At 47.3% G+C, this 14,646-nt stretch overlaps 2 protein-coding genes across 5 annotated transcripts in view; one reads left to right on the plus strand and one right to left on the minus strand.

Annotated features, from left to right (window-relative positions):
- ZFYVE28 (zinc finger FYVE-type containing 28) overlaps positions 1–14,646 on the minus strand; it is a 162,468-nt gene that overhangs the window by 142,025 nt on the left and 5,797 nt on the right. The gene's annotated exons all lie outside the window — the stretch shown is intronic.
- Positions 6,539–14,646, plus strand: part of CFAP99 (cilia and flagella associated protein 99) — a 121,005-nt gene continuing 112,897 nt past the window's right edge. Inside the window, exon 1 of the mRNA XM_044295531.1 lies at positions 6,539–6,571. The gene's annotated coding sequence lies outside the window, so the exon portion shown is untranslated. The remainder of the gene's footprint in view (positions 6,572–14,646) is intronic.

Raw genomic sequence — 14,646 nt, forward strand, 5'->3', positions numbered from 1 at the left:
ATGGTGTTCTTTGGGTTGAAGGCTTCTCCTTTTTTACGCCAAATGAAGGAAACATCATTGTGACCAAACAATTACATTTTTGTTTCATCTGACCATAACACAGAAGACCAGAAGTCTTCTTCTTTGTCCAGTTGAGCTTTTGCAAAGGCCAAGCAAGCTTTTGTGTGCCTTATCTGGAGAAGTGGCGTCCTCCTTGGTCTGCATTGTGCAGTGTCCGTTGGACTGTCTGCCTTGAGACATTGCCACCAGCAGAGCCCAGATTTACCAGGATGGCCTTGGTGGGGATCCTTGGATTCTTTTTCACCTCTCTATCTCCTCCCGGCCAGCACAGGTGTCACTTCTGGCTTCTGACCACGTCCTCTGAGATTTTTCACAGTGCGGAAAATCTTGTATTTTTTGCTCAAATGTAAATAAAAGCTGAGAAATGTGTTTTTGTACATCGTCTTATTGTCTTTTGGGAGACACCTATGTCATTTCCCGTCCAAAAATGACTTGCTGGTTGAATAAAAGTAACTAAGTCAAAATTTGCCAGGGGTATGAATAATTATGAGCAGCACTGTATATGAGGAACGGTTATAACTATTTTGTGAGGTCTCACTATCTGTCTTAAGAGCAGAGATATTGTAAGTTAGAAAAGAGAAAAATTTTCAATTTTTTTTGGATTTTTTGTAAAAAAAAAAAAAAAAAAAAAAAAAAAGGTAAAACATATTGACTTAAAGTTACCATTAACATGAAGTACGTTGTGCAGCTATATTGGTAACTGCCATATAGTCATCTTACAAGCACATTGGTCAACAGTAACAAGAAAGTGGACAACCCCGTTAACCATTTTATGTATTCAGTTTATTTTTTGGTTACTGTGTGACCCATAATCAAGACGCGAGACGCATCTTCCCAGTGCTTGGCAGAGACTACCAGCTCACAAGAGGTTACAGTGTCTATCAATTCCTGAACTCCAGGAATAAATCCTCTACACTGCCGCGAGCGCACGTACGGTTAAGGCTACTTTCACACTCGCGTCATGGACGGATCCGTTCAGATAATACAACCGTCTGCATCCGTTCAGAACGGATCAGTTTGTATTATCTTTAAGATGGCCAAGACGATCCGTCATAAACACCATTGATAGTCAATGGGGGACGGATACATTTTCTATTGTGTCAGATTGTGTCCGTGAAAACGGATCCGTCCCCACTGACCGTGTCAGAACGGATCCGTTTTGGTGTCAGAATGGAGACTGAACTGATGCAAACTGATGCATTGTGAGCGGATCCTTTTCCATACAGAATGCAAACTGATCTGTTTTGGACGCTTGTGAGAGCCCATGACAGGATCTCACAAACGGAAAGCCAAAACGCGAGTGTGAAAGTAGCCTTACCTACAAGGTGGGAGCCGGCCGATGTGGCATTGAGCGCTTCAAATGCCCAAACAAAGAGCCTGGCAGAACAAAAGGCGCTGCACGACATCCGAAGCAATGACGGCAGGACCTTTGATTCCATTAGTTAAGTGCAGCACGCTTCCTTGGCACCTAGAAGAATGATGCACACCGCTCCGATCCGCCGAGCTCCAGGGAACGCCTGGCTTTTTATTCAGCTGCAACACATACGAGATCTTGAAGCAGCAGGTCACAGAGCAAAATAAAGCTGCGCTGGTTTTCTAAGCCGTGTGAACTGCGGTCCAACGGGGTCAATAACACAGTCGGTGGTGGCAAGCTGCCATGTGGTAATCCACACCGAACAGTAACAACGCTGTAGATTAGAGGCCGCGGATGACTGGCTGCATTTACTGCAGGGACAGGAGTCCTGTGTCGTGAAGAGACGCGCCGAGACCTGCTGCAGAACCGCTTTCACTCCTCGCTGATATTCTGCCGTAGCTTCAAGGCTTAATGGGAATGAATCGCCCATGGGGTTTTTTACAAATGAAAACCAAATTCTTTCTTCTTAACATCTTTTTATGTTCTGGCTGAACATTTATTTTTATTCTGCTTTCTTTACATGGTTATGGGGGTAGTTACCTTGCCTGAGCTTCTGTTTAACAGCATTTAGAGCAGTCACGTGACCATAGGAACCTGTAGTCTGGAGAGGACTAGACTTCTAGGGAACAGCTTTGTGGGCAGGCTCTGCGACCGGAGCAGAGGTCACTGTACAAGGAGATAAGCCGTGACATCTGCTATTGTGAATGGTGGATCGCTCTCTCCCTCTCACCCCTCTCACCCCTCTCACCCCTCTCACCCCTCTCACCCCTCTCACCCCTCTCACCCCTCTCACCCCTCTCACCCCTCTCACCCCTCTCACCCCTCTCATCCCTCTCATCCCTCTCATCCCTCTCATCCCTCTCATCCCTCTCATCCCCCTCTCTCATATCTGTCATTGTAATCCTACCATCGAAGATAATGAGACGACTGCTGAATAGTGATCTCTACAGAACAGGAATGGGCAGGCTATTGTGAGGCCCAGTGGTCAGTGATTCCTTTAGGATTTCAGGATATATATTTTTTATTATTATAGACAGTGACACAGAAAAATAAAAAATTAAAACAAAGTACCATGAAAATGCAGTGCAGTCTGCAGGCAGCATGTTATAGAGCAGGAGGAACCTGCTCTTTCGATGCTTAGGAGTCATGTGGGCGGTGCCATCAGCGATCGACTGCTAACACTATAATTAGTACTAAGCTGTCAATCATTGATAGGTCCGCCCACATGACTCCTAACCGTTGCAAATTTAAATTAATAAATGGAACATTTTACCGAATCTTTTCCCACAAATATACCAATCTGCTCAGCTCCTCCTGCTCGATAACATGCTGCTGCAGATTACACTGCACTTTCATGGTGACAGGTTCCCTTTAAATATAGGCTTAACATAAAAAGCTAATCAATAGGAGCTTATCTGATATATTCCCTTTAAGGGGAATTGTCCAGGAGCTAAAATGGTTCCTCTCTCAACACACGGAAATGTCCGCCTGAGATAATGACTTGGTAACAATACCCGCCCCCACCTGAACGACCCCTTTAAGTGAGGTTGTACCTTTTCTGACAACTCATGCCTAGTAGGAGACATAGAACCATACAGCAAGTTTCCACTATTGTTTCTCTCTTCATTCACTTCCAGGGGGACTTTTAAAAAACCTCACGGTAGCCTCACCTATCAGACATTTATGGGATATCCAGACACCTCAGTCGTTCAAAGGGGCCACAGCACTCTGTGGGCACTTGGGTCTCTTCCTAGGTCACATGGCCTAGGTGCAGCTCAGTCCCATTCAAGTGAATGGGGCCGAGCTGCAATACTAAGCACACCCACTATCCAAAGGACGGCGCTGTGCTTGGCAAGCTGTGAGGCCATAGAGTGGCAGTGAGTACAGCGGCCTCTTTAAACAGCTGATTGGTGGCGGTGCCGGGGTCGGACCCCTGCGGGTCTCATACTAATGACCTATCCTGAAGATAGGCCATCAATATCTAACTCTTGGCTAACCCCCTTTAAAGGCATTTCCTGGATTTTGATATGGATGGTGTACCCTCAAGATCAATGGTGTAGCCTCAAGATCAATATCAGAATGGTTCACCTGTTTGGGAGTGGCTCCAGTCCGGTGGGCAAAGCTGGTTACTACAACACTTATCCCATTCACTTTAAGTGGTCACTGTACTTTCACACCATTTATTTTCCAACACACAAGTCTGAATCCCTTGAACAGCCAAAAAAAATGTAGAAGCTGTAAAATGTTGTTGCTTACAGCCACCACTAGGGGGAGCTTATGAGTTCTATGTACAGACAGTCTGTAGAAAGCTCTTGAGCTCCCCCTAGTGGTGGTGGAGTTTTTATCACTTTCTAGCTCTAAACATCATTATGAAGTTAGTCAGCACAGAATCCTACACCTATTAAAGAGAAAAAGGGGGCATTTATGTCACGCAGATCCCTACGTAAACCAGCAAAGAAATGGAATAGACTGACGCATACCCAGAAAAGGTATACGACACTGCTTATATCAAACAGTCAAACACGAGAACTATAAGACATAGGCAAGTGACCTCTGTACACTCCAGCTAACTGCTCCACTTCATGGCAAATGCTATATAATTGGTTTGCCAATCATGTCCCCTTTAACTAGGCCTTCGAACACCGCAGCTGAAAATTGCTCCCTAAAGTAAGGGGGGAAAGTCACATTCTAGGAAAATATGAAGGGTTAATGCAGGAAGCAATAGACCGTGCATAAAAGTGCAGTGCAAGTAATGGGCCGCAAGAGTAGGGCGCTGCAGAAACCCTGGCACCCGAGGCTTGTGACCACCATATATCTTCATATTAAGGGAGTATCCCAGCCCCAAATTCCATTTAATGTTGGCCCTGGACAGAACTGTACCTAAAGTAAAAAAAAAAAAATGTATTCATCTGCTTGCTCCATTCCGTGTTTCTTCAAGTTCCTGGTATGTAAAATAGGGTCCCATGTGCGGCTGCACCCATTCACTGGCCTTAGAGGAGATCACTGCTGGGACACATCACCATCGCCGAGGCCAGTGAATGGCTGCAGTAGCGCAAGTGACACCCTCCTGAAGTTTACAAGGCGGGAACCAAAATGCAGCCATATGAGCAGGTGAGTGTGTTTTTTTTGTTGTTGTTTTTTTTTTTACTTTAAAGTAGTTGCCCCACAAAAAAATATTCTACATTTTTCAAACCAGCACCTGAAACTGAATTCTTTTGCAATTGCATATAATAAAAATTTTTGCATAGCCTCTGAGTTAGTCAATAAAATGTCTCTGTATAGCGACACCTGCTGTTTTTTTTTCTGATTTCTTTGTCCTGCTCACTGAGATGGCCGCACATGCTCAGTTTAATCCTTCAACTGCCTCCCGAGCCGTGATAGGGAGAGCTGAGACACGCCTCCCGAGCCGTGATAGGGAGAGCTGAGACACGCCTCCCGAGCCGTGATAGGGAGAGCTGAGACACGCCTCCCGAGCCGTGATAGGGAGAGCTGAGACACGCCTCCCGAGCCGTGATAGGGAGAGCTGAGACACGCCTCCCGAGCCGTGATAGGGAGAGCTGAGACACGCCTCCCGAGCCGTGATAGGGAGAGCTGAGACACGCCTCCCGAGCCGTGATAGGGAGAGCTGAGACACGCCTCCCGAGCCGTGATAGGGAGAGCTGAGACACGCCTCCCGAGCCGTGATAGGGAGAGCTGAGACACGCCTCCCGAGCCGTGATAGGGAGAGCTGAGACACGCCTCCCGAGCCGTGATAGGGAGAGCTGAGACACGCCTCCCGAGCCGTGATAGGGAGAGCTGAGACACGCCTCCCGAGCCGTGATAGGGAGAGCTGAGACACGCCTCCCGAGCCGTGATAGGGAGAGCTGAGACACGCCTCCCGAGCCGTGATAGGGAGAGCTGAGACACGCCTCCCGAGCCGTGATAGGGAGAGCTGAGACACGCCTCCCGAGCCGTGATAGGGAGAGCTGAGACACGCCTCCCGAGCCGTGATAGGGAGAGCTGAGACACGCCTCCCGAGCTGTGATAGGGAGAGCTGAGACACGCCTCCCGAGCTGCCGTAGAAAAGACACTCCCCTTGCTGTCAGCTTGATATAAATCTCGCAGAGCAATGAATGGGGAGATCTCTGGATCTATGTGAGGTACAGGGCTGGTTCTAGCTTTGTTAGTAAGAGATTGTCCTGTACTATTTGATGTCCGATTTTTTTTTTTTTTACATCAGTCATGGGATAACCCCTTTAAAGGGGTTGTCTGGGTTCAGAGCTATACCCGGACATACCCATATTTTCACCCAGGCATTTCATGCTTCGATGCTCTCCCTTGCCCTCCGCTGGACTTCTATTACTTCATGTACGGAGTAGTATATTGATGCTAATTGAGCACTGTATGGTGGTATTTACTGAGCGCTATGTGCACAACTTCTTAGGAACTGCACACAGTATTAGCAATAGACGGGCTCTGGTGTAACGTACTAAGGATACAGGACCCCGTGCGCCTCCCTGCAGTAGATTAGATTTCTGGATAGAAGCTGATTTTAATAAAAAAAAAAAAAAAAGGAGCCATCGCTGCCCGAGATATTTATGGCACCGCAGTGACTCGGAGATTTTATCAAGCGTATTCAACTGCTACAGCCAAATACATATTGATTAAAGCACGCACCGAAAGAGGCGAGCGTGAAGGTAAAAGGTGAGCAGGCAAAGTCACGGCAAGCTCTGTGCAGATGCTCTGCAGGGCTCCTCATCAGGCGACGACACTTTATTATTCACTTCACAGTCACAGATCGTTTTCAACTCCCGGGAGAGATCACGTTAATCTGTAATCTTCTTCTATCACGTTTTATGCTAAACTTCGCAAGCCGCACCTAATGACCTTCACCCACTCAACTATTCACCTCAGTCACTTCTACGGCTGCGTAATGTCTTCCTGGACACGGATTTCCATAGAGTTGCACTATGTATTTTTATTTTGTTTTATGTTCTGCTTCTCCTGTCGCTGACGCGCTTCTCTTCTCTGGCCTTCCTCCTTCACCTGCGCGTCGCCTGTGGACACCCGATGCTCAGTGATAAAATCATCCCGCTGGGCTATGTGAGCCAGGCTCAGGTAAGAGGATGCCCTCTGTTTATTCGGGGTAGTTTCAGAATCCTTATTCGCTAGAATACTACCCAGCTATTAACTCTACTACACCTGCTCTGCTACATTACTCAGCCTCATCCACTGTACTCCACCCCACTGCATCAACTCTGCTACATCAACTCAGTCTCATCAGCTTTGATACTCCAATCCACTGCATCAACCTTGCTAATTTAACTCTGCTACATCATTTCCGCTGCAACAGCTCTGCCATTCAACTCCGCTACATCAACTCTGCAATACCAGTGTCCAATCCCCTGCTACAACTCTACTACGTCTTTTTGCTTCACAGTTCTTCAGCTAACACTGCTATGCCAGCTCAGCTATTCCCGTCTGTTGTTCTACTACTGCATCGGGTATATACCGCTCTCTGCTTCTCTGGCTTTGTTTTTTTTTCTACATCCGTCTCTCCATTCCGCAGCATCAGCACCGCCTATATGAGAGACTCTAAATCTACCTCACTAGGTGAGAATACAACATTCACCATCAAGACTTATGGTCCCTTTACACGGGGCGATATTACTGTCACGTTCGGGTGTGGGAGGGAAACACCCCACCGAACATAGGAGGGAATAAGGCCTGGAAACTAGGGAAAGGAATGCGACACCTCCTAGTAAAACCCTAATCAAAGTCCTGACTAACTAATAGTATGAACAGACCCCAGAGGTAGGCGAGTTCATACACAGGAATACCCAATGTCCTAACTCACCCTATAGGACCCTGGTACTAATGCCAGTACTGAGACAACCTGTTCCTCCAAAAGGAAGGACGAACAGGAGTCTCTCTCCGGCCTAATACAAATGACAGGGAAATGCAACACATGAAATAACCCAAACAAAATACAAAAGGGAAAGACAACACTTAACTTCAAGTGGCTATGGCAGCACCAGGAACTCAGCTGAGATCCACACACCAGCTATCCACAACTCCAACAGAAGCTATAAACTGCACAGCATAGTGGAAGAAACAACTATAAATAGAGAAGGTTAAATGACCTGGGGAAAGAAGGTGTGTAAGCACCAGAAACAACACAGACGTTCGATCTAAACAGAAAACATGTCCGATCAAACCATGTGTTGCCAGTCTCACAGATCTCCTGCACCTGTCGCGGGAACGTCTGTGACAATTACAGCAGATAGTCGGGAAGACAATCTTCTGCTCACTGGTGGAGGAGACCATTGTATTTACATGCAGCAATCTCCTCCACAGTATGAACGTTCGTTAGCGATTATCTTTTTGTCCGGACGAAAGTCGGCATATATGCCGTAATACCGCCACAGAGAATGGGGATCTGGCAGTGCACGGTGGTACCCGGCTATGCTGGATAGGCTGAACTCAGTGCAGATGTGAACCCAGGGTGAGCACATTTCTGACTCAGAGGTGGGGGGGGGGGGGATTGATCATAGACTGGTGTTTTACACTGGTCCACCGCTGGAGGATGTGCTTAATGTATGACGAAGGACAGGCCAAGTCATAAATTAGGCGACTTCTATGGCAGTTGATGAGCAGAGAGCTGCTGTGGATTTCAGACTTCTTTTACTCCAGAAAGTTGGCATAAAAGACTATAAATATGCTGGGCCCTCTGACTACAGCACACTGCCATCTCCGGAACCCCCATAGAAATCAATGGAGGAGCAGCAGCACGCATGCTCAACCGACAGCTCCGTTCATTTCAGGGGGGCTTCAGAGGGTACGGGGCTCCCGTTCTCATTATCTCATAGTTTATCCCCTATCCTGTTGAGAACATAATTTAACCGGAATACCCCTTTAAATGGGGTTATGTAGTACCACATTTATCCTATAGTGGCCACTGCAGGGAATAAGTGTAGTCATCTGCAGCTTTCCTGAGCCAATCAGCTGATTGCCTTTTGAATTTGCTTTATTGGAGAGGGTCCACACACACAGCCACGTCTTCACCCTCGGTCCATTTTGCAGGTTCAGGAAAGTCAATTGGTGGGAATTTTTTTAGGGTTATGGTAAAGGAAGGTTTTGTGCATTTTTTTTTTTACAGATGGCAGCAGATTGCATAGACTTGCTGATGCTTCTGACATGAGGTCTTGCACAAAGCACCGCTGCAAACTCACGGTGTGCTAAGAGAACGTCCACCTGGTAAAAGCAGGTCTGAATGTCGGACCAGGCTCCATTCTGAGTGCAGACACGTAGTATACTGGGGCGAGGTACGTTACGAGAGGACTATAAAGCACATTATGATGTCTCACCAGCACTGACTTCAATACAACAGGAATTCTAGCGTTTCCACAAAGATCAGGATTGATGAGGTCACAGACCCAGCTGCACGCTTTCCATGATGAGCAACACATTCCAGTCCTGCCCAGCAAACCCTATCACCTCTCCGCTTGTTATCATTGTCTTCCCGCAACCACTTGAAAAACATGTTCTACAAAATACCACATCGATTCTATCATGTGTCCATATCTATACAGGAGCAGAGGTTCTTAAAATATGCCATAAATAGCAAATAAAAAATATATACTAAGAAGAATAATAAAGAATATAAAAGAATAAAAAATTAAATAAATAAAAATGTAAAACAAATTTACATCAGATATGGGGTCAATTATATTACATTCTATTGACTCCCACATACCCGATCCATCCCCCCCCAAATATGTAGTCAGGATTGTTGTCCAATCACTCCAAAGTCAATGAGGGTCATTCACTAACACTGTCATTTTTTTATGGTATTTTTTGCTTCTTTTGCGGAGCCGTTGTATGCGCCTCATCATAAATTAGATCTTTGGTAGTCCGTGCGCCTCCCAGAAAATCTATGCCAGCCTAATTTGCCAGGGCTCGCCACTCTCTTGAGACTCTATACCAGGCAGGCTCAACCTGTGGCCCTCCAGCTGTTGCAAAACTACAACTCCCAGCATTCCCGAACAGCCTACAGCAGGGCATTGTGGGAGTTTTACAACAGCTGGAGGCCCGCAGGTCGAGCATGCCTGCTCTATACATACTATGTGTCGAACGCAGCGTAAAAATGACAGATATTGTTGCACAAGCATTTAAAAAAAAAGTTACAAAACAATGGTACAGTGACAATTTTACGCCACAAGAAGCGTTAAACTAAGCAAATGACCCCCAACGCGTTTGGCCAAGTTTCGTCGAGCCATACTAATAAGGCAGGGGTGACAATTGTGCATTGCATGCATCAATCATACCCCAAAAATAAGGTACGTTACTCAACTTAACACTTACCCTCTGTCTACGGCATGGGGTACGTTTTCGATTTTGAACACTGGAACCCCCCAGCAATTATGAGGACAGTGCCCCATGTATATGGATCGGTAGTGCACATGCACAACTACCGCTCCATTCACTTCTACGAGATTGCAGCAGATCGCCGTTCCTGTAGAAGTGAATAGAGCTTGTGGATCCCCATTTTCCTGATCACTGGGGGTCCCAAGGGTCCGACCACCAGCGTGGAGAAGTCAAAAGGATGGTGCCCAGATAATCCTTTTCCCTGTCCCAGAGTAAGACCTAGATTTTCGTAACGAGGGAGCCTGTTGCTGCTCCATGATGGAAATCATACTGGCCTTTCTGCTGTGAGAAGGAAGGAAGGGCCGCTTCATTCAAAGTCTGGACACAGAGCTGTACACAGGAGCCTGGAAAATATGTATCCTAAGGCCTCATGCACATGATCGTAGGTATTTCGCAGTCTGCAAATTGCGGATGCACAAAATACGGATACCGTCCATGTTGCATCTGCCGTTTTGCAGACCCAATGAGTTTGTGGTCCGCATTTTGTGGCCAAGTATAGGAAATGTTCTTTTTTGCGGAACGGACATACCAACAGGGGAATACACACAGATCCATATGTCTGTAGGCCTAACAATTATGCACTGCTGTAAATGTGCGTTTCGATAGACGTCCCCCATATTTTACTGACTCTCTGTATTCCCAAGGTCAGGGCACGTTCGCGCGCCTATCAGAAGAGGCACGAACCAGTAAACAGCGTTAAGATTCTCTATAGCTACTGATTCATTACAATGCAGGACTGAGAGAAGGGACGGCTTTTAGCGCACTCAGCAATAAGGGAGATTCGCTCACTTAATTTTAATGGTTTTACCAACAATTTTGCTGCGCAGTAAGAGTAATTTCCAGAGCGGTCTACGATTATGAACCTGACTGCGAACTGCAGACTGGCGAGTCCTCAATAGGACATCCTGTATTAACTCCATCCTATAAAGTCACAATATCCCACCCAACCGATCCGGAGAATGAAGTGGCTTGCACCGCTATTTTCTGCTGCCTCCAGGTCACCATTTGTCCCTGTGCAGCAGCCCCGCCACCTGGCCGTGCAAGGAACTGCAGCACAACCCTATTCAAGTGAATGGACTTGGCTGCAGTTCCCTGCACAGCATGGGGACCAGGAGCGCTGCTCTGCAGGGAAAACTTTGAAGGGGATGTAGCTCTAAATAAGCACAAGCAGTTAGGATCGACCTGACCCCACCAAATCGCAGAACGATGGCATTTCCTAGACATGTGGGTGTCCCCTCTGGTGGACTTGACCTGACCATATATTGCACGGTGATTCATAATCAGCACCCTGGTTGGTGGCATCTTTTAAGGTGACATGAAGCTCTTTGGCGAGGCGCTTAGTCCTGCTGTAAGTACCCATCAGAGTCTCAGCGTGTGTCCATGATGGAGGAACCTGGTTATCAAGACAAGTAGCCTGAGCTGTTCTACAGCCTGAGGTCAATGAAGAGGGTTGACCAAAGTCCAGTGCTTCTCAACAGTCCCAAACCCAAGGACTGAAGAACTGTGACTGCTGAGTATGAGTATATGCATTATACTGCAGCTCTGCTTTTCAGACTGGCTGCCATGTACATGCATAAGCCCACCAAAAAGTTACTAGCCATTAACCGCGAGGAAGCCGGTGATTTCCTATCTGCCCTGCCCACCCTAATAACCCAGCGTCAAAGGATAACTCATAGTAAATTACAGGTCATTCGTGGCCCGTAATTTGCTCCTGATGCATGTAGATCACCGGTCTGTGCACAGTGTCACACACCTGCATCCCAAGCCACCCATCTCCTCCACGGTCACTGATCTCTATGACGTCAGACTGCATTGTTCACATTCCTCGGGGCGAGTTACAAATTAATAAAGGAGGAAGTTACTCTAAAGAACCGTCAGCGTCCCATCCCCAATGCATCCCAAGTGCAGCCTCGTATCCATATTGGTTTACATTTCCCGGCAGGTATGGCCACAATATTTATCAATGCAAGACCCCAGAGATCGGGCAGACTGTACAATAGGCCCATCCATCACTAGAATGAACTGCCTTGTACCTCGAAGAGCTCCGGCTGATCAAACATTACGGGACTTCTCGACGGTGTTGCAAAAGGGTCAGCGAAGAAGCGGGCCTTGTGTAGATATGCATCAAAAGAGTCTTACTAATAGTTTTGGGGAAGTTATTGGACAAAACCATGTCAAGCATAAAGGGGACGTTCACTCCCGGGGATCTTTTCTGCAGTCCCCACCCAGCATGGCCGGACCGGTGGTGGGATTTGCAGTTATCTGATGCCCACCGCTGAGTTACGCTCCATCACCCCCCTTTCGGGCGATGCAGGTCAACATCCAGTTTAACGCAGGTTACGTGGTGGCTTCTGCCATGCATCGTTACTGGGCTCACGTGACACCTCGCGGTTGCGGACAGTCATTGGCTGCGAGGGGGCCATGTGACCTGCGTCAAACCAGATGTTGGCGAGGAGAGACTAAAGACCTATGGCTGTGACGGCTAACCTCCGGCATGCCAGCTGTGGTAAAACTACGACTCCCAAGATGTACACTTACTGGCATAGAAACTAATGGAGCATGCTGGGAGTAGTAGTTTCACCACAGCCGGAGTGCCGGAGGTTAGCCATCACTGTGCTATGGTGTCCGAGAAGGAGCAACGGAGCTGAAACCCAGCGGCGGGGATCAGGTAACTAGGATTCTCACTATGGGTCTGGCTACACTGGAAGGGGTGGTTTGCAGCGTCATCCATTGTATAGTTTCCAAAGCTGGCGATTGCCCTAAAAAGATCACTGGTGGGGGGAGGCTGGGCAGTCGGACCCCAACTGATCTAATATGGATGACCTGTCCTAAGGGTAGGCCATAACTATCCAAGTACTGGAAAAGCCCCTTTCCACAGGCATAGAAGAACAGGGAATCCACCCATCAGCCGGGTCACTGCTGCAGCCAGTCACTGGCAGACTAGCAATCCCAGCCATTTTGGTTGAGAACAGGAAGTGGAGCGCAGCAGGGACCCGGGCACCGCAGCGGGTGATCGGTGAGGTGCATATAAGATCCTTATTTAGTTTTAACTATTTGCAGGCTATTGAGCATTCCAATACTAGTGCTGAACTACCCCTTTAAGGTGGCCATATATATTCGAAGAACATTGGCCAAACCCATTGGCAGAAGCAGCGGACCATATAATGTGTATGGGGTATCCACATTCTCAGTAGGGTCAGTCACTGTTGGACTTGAACATGCCCAATCCTTTTAAGGCCTTTGGCACGTGACAGTATGTTTTTTCAGTATTCTGTGGTCCGCAAAAACCAGATCCGCATTTTGCGGAACGGATCAGCTGGCCCCTGATAGAACAGTACTATCCTTATCCGTTATGCGGACATGTTCTATCTGAACGGAAAAACTGAAATACCGAAACTGAAGGCATACGGAGTACCTTCCGTCTTTTTGGCGGAACCATTGAAATGAATGGTTCTGTATACAGAACGCAAAAAATAGAACGTAAACAGAAAAAAAAAAAAGTTTGTGTGCAAGAGGCCTAAGGGCTTGTTCACACAAACGTATGTGTTCCGTGCATTGGGCACCGCAATTTGCAATCCCCAACGCACGGAGAGCGTTCGTGCAGGCTCCAGGACGGATCCAGACCCATTCAACTTGAATGGGTCCGCATCCTTCCATTCCACAAAAAGATAGGGCAAGTTCTATATTTTTGCGGAATGAAAGTACGGAACTGGAACCCCATGGAAGCACTCCGTAGTGCTTCCGTAGCGTTCCGCTCTGTGCTTCTGTTCTGCACCGTTCCGCATCTCTGGATTTGCAGACTCATTGAAAGTGAATGGGTCCGCCTCCGTTATGCGGAATTTACAAGGAACGCTGTCCGTGTATTGCGGATCCGCAAAACAGAAACGGAACACATACGTTCATGTGTACAAGCCCTAAGGGAGAGACATCTCTATTATTATTCCACTATCCCTATCAAGAACACATGCATGCTCTGCAAGTATATGGAGCGGTTGGAAGGAATAGCAGGTCAGGCAACCATTTAGCTGACAACTATGTAGGGTGAAAATTCCTGCTGACAATCCCCACGGAAACTAGCGAGTCACAAGGGTGGGTTGCTTGATGTAGGCGGCATCAACCAGCTAGTTTGGACGATATAACTAAGAACGTTAAATGCTACGTAGTCGCTCAGTTGGAGGCCAAAAAGCTTGGCTTGTCCATCGGATGACCTAGTCATGATGTCCGCTTTACTTCTCCTAAGAGGGACTGAAGAGCCATAAATTGGGCTGCTGGGAAATGAGAATTCCTGCCCCTTCCCATCAGCAGAATATACAGGCCCCTGCATGGCATCCCATATATCCAGCGGCTCCACACTGAAGATTCACCTTACAAGAATGAGGAGGACCTGGCGTCTGAGATTCCCTGGCACACAATGCGATGATCTCACCATGAGTAGCAGGTCACTGCGGTATAATGTGACGGAGCGTAATAATACCTGATCTACATAAGTGGCTGAGTCAAGCTTCTGGTCGTTGAGGCTGAACCACAAGTGCGGTATTACAGGCTATCCCGCTCCCCGCCCTTCAATATCCTACATTGATATATAATATTTATAGCTATGGCGAGGCACTGTCCGTCATCCAGATCAGAAAATATAATAAATATATAACTATGTATGCTAGGTACAGGAGGTAATTCATAATGCGTGTGTCTCCATGGTAACAGACTACAAGAAAACCCCTGCGTAGTCTGATCCTGCGCTCATACTCCCTTCTGTCTGACCACAG

The sequence above is a fragment of the Bufo gargarizans genome, chromosome 1, assembly GCF_014858855.1.
Source record: "Bufo gargarizans isolate SCDJY-AF-19 chromosome 1, ASM1485885v1, whole genome shotgun sequence".
Lineage (NCBI taxonomy): Eukaryota > Metazoa > Chordata > Amphibia > Anura > Bufonidae > Bufo > Bufo gargarizans.